Genomic DNA, 2,855 nt, shown 5'->3' with positions numbered 1-2,855 from the left:
TTCACTGTCCAAAGCAGAATACATTATTATTATTATTATTAATTATTATTATTACTGCTGTGTTCTACTTTTTATTTTTTTGTTTTTAAATTCTATTTTTTTTTTTTTTTTTTTACCAAAATATTTCCGTTTTGAAAGTTAACAGATTCTTAGATTATTTTCCTCAATTTCCGGAATTTGTTTAGGAAATTGAAATTGATATTTAAATTAAAAATAAATTTAGCCTCAATTACATTTCATGTCACGAACGTAAACAGACGATTCGTTTCGCTGTGTTTTAACGGAGAGAGAAAAAAAAACCCAAATAATTAATTCATGTTTTTATTTTCTGACGCAGCGTCACGTCCAAAGGTAATATTTTTCTTTCCTTCCGTGTTTCTAACCAGACGTGTCTGTCGTGTGGTTAAACAACGAGCCCTGAGCTGCAGCTCCACGGACTGAGACGCTTTCTCCTGCAGCTCCACTAAAATGTTATTGTCCGGGGCCTTTGCCCTCCTCAATCAGACATGCGTGATTTATCGCCTGGGCTGCAGGGCCTGACAGCAGAACACAATGACAAGAGCAAACACACACACACGCACACACACACGCACACACACAGAGTCAGAAGCAGATGAATGTCATTTGAAATCCTGCAGCTGTGTTGAAAAAAACAAAACAAAACAAACTAAACAGGGTTAAAAAAAGATGAAGTCACAACAAAATGTAGTCTCTGATGGAAATGAACTGTTGTTTAAATGATGCAAAAAATAGAAGAGAGGAAAGAGGGGAGAAGAGGGGAGAGGAGAGGAGAGGAGAGAGGAGGCGGAAGGGTGTTAGGCCTTGCCTTGAAATGGAGAGCCTGACTGGAATACTAATGCATCAGAATTTATGCATGTACTCAGTCTGCAGCCCTGAGAGGGGGGTGGGTAAGACAGAAAAAGAGAGAGAGAGGGGCGGGGGGTGAGGGTGGAGGTGAAAGGGGCTGGTTATGTAGAAGAGGAGAGGAGGAGGAAGAGGAGAGAGGAGGAGGAGGAGGGGGTTATGTCTGATTGATTCCATCCATCTATTTTAGGTTGAAATAATCCCTGATTTCTAGGGGAGGTTGCAGGGGGGAGGAAGGGGAGGAGGGGGGAGGTGACCCTTGATGGAGGAAGAGCAGCCAGCAGCCGAACAAACAAGCTCAGCGAGGCTGCCACCTCCTCCACCCAACACTGCCCCGTGTGGAGCTCCAGCTCAGTCACTACACCGGCCCTGACACGAAGTATTTAAAGAAGTACTTCAGGTTCAGATACTGCTCTGAAATACTCCATGACATGGCTTTGAACATCAGCTGAGAGTAAATGTGAGCTCATCATCAGCCAGGACAGTAACAGAGGAGGAGGAGGAGGAGGAGGAGTTGCCCATCCCCAGCAGAGCGGCTGACTCACTGACTCCTTCTAACAGTTTCTAATGTTTGAACTTTCTCTTCTCTCTTCATCTCGTCCACCGTGGACCATCACAGTAAAAACAAAAACATTTTAAATTGTTCTGAGGTTCAGAGAGGGAGAGAAACTAAAGTTCCCGGTGGAGGAGGTTAAAGAGGACATCGCTTCACTCTGTCTAATAACATAGAAGGTAAACACAGGCCTGTGGTCCAGAGTCTGTACACAGAAACACAGCAGCGGTCCAGCAGACATGACAATAATAATCTGCTGCTCCGACTCCTCTGGTCCAGAGTCTCACTTCACTCTCAACAAACTCAGTTTTTTAGTATTTTATTTTTCTTCAGTCTCTTGACTTTAGCTGTGGTTTAAATGATTTTTTATGGAAAAAAAAAAACCCATCCCTGGGATGAAGGGGGTGTAGTTTTTACTACATGCTCAGCACGCCACAGCCATGACGGGATTCAAACCTGTGACCCTCCAGTAAAAGCCCAATCGTCTTACCGCGATGCCATAGGCCCAAACTTCAAACTACAAATACTGAAACTACACACAGTTACTAATTCAACTTTACTCATTTATGGTAGTTTTAAAACCAACAATATAAATATATTAATATATTACAATTTTTTGGGTCAAAAACAGCATATTTGTCCTACAAAGAACATTTATTTTATACAAATGGACAGAGCACCTTCTTGTGTCTAAGAAATTCATATTTACTGTAAACAAGTAAAAGTATAGAGATGAGTGCAGCACGAATTTAATTTTGTAAAAAAATTCAGTTATTTTTCAAACTTAAAATTCTGCTGCTTTAATCAAAGTTTGATAAAAAAAAATATATAAAAATTTAGTTATCAAATATTTTATTTTTTTCTATTTACTCCCATCCTATTTTTAAAAAACAAAACAAACTTCAAACCATTGTTAGCCTTACCTTTACTTACAGATGAAGTCCATGGTTGTATCTCACACCTTAGCATTGTGGATGCTAACGTTTCCGGTCACAGTATCCAGAGTTAGTCCAGACGTTATCACACGAGGGCAATAAAAGTCAAGAAAAGAAAGTAATGGCGGTTTCTTACAGGACAGACACACAGCCAGTCTTTTCATTTGTACCGGTACATTTAAAAAGAACGACTCTTCTGCCCCGTAGTTTGAAGCTAACGTTTTAGCTCCGACGTTGGTCTTCCGTCACTTATCTCCTTCCGTTTGGACCGGAAGTCCAGTTTTGAGAAATGTTTCCGTCTGGAAACACAATCCATAGTCAGTCGGTCGGATCAGACAGAGCGTAGAAACCGCTGTTCTTCACCTACTACTGGCTCTGGTTTGTCAGTTCACCTGTCAGTTCACGTACGACCCCTTGAGGCGAGGCGGAGTACTGCATGCCTGCCCGGCTGACTTTTCTCTGCACTTTCTCGTCCGATCAGCAGGGACAAAAATGTATAGAGG

This window comes from Cynoglossus semilaevis, chromosome 15, assembly GCF_000523025.1.
Source record: "Cynoglossus semilaevis isolate Cse_v1.0 chromosome 15, Cse_v1.0, whole genome shotgun sequence".
In the NCBI taxonomy this organism is placed as follows: domain Eukaryota; kingdom Metazoa; phylum Chordata; class Actinopteri; order Pleuronectiformes; family Cynoglossidae; genus Cynoglossus; species Cynoglossus semilaevis.
The sequence above is the reverse complement of the archived record's forward strand: the minus strand, read 5'-3'. Positions refer to the sequence as shown.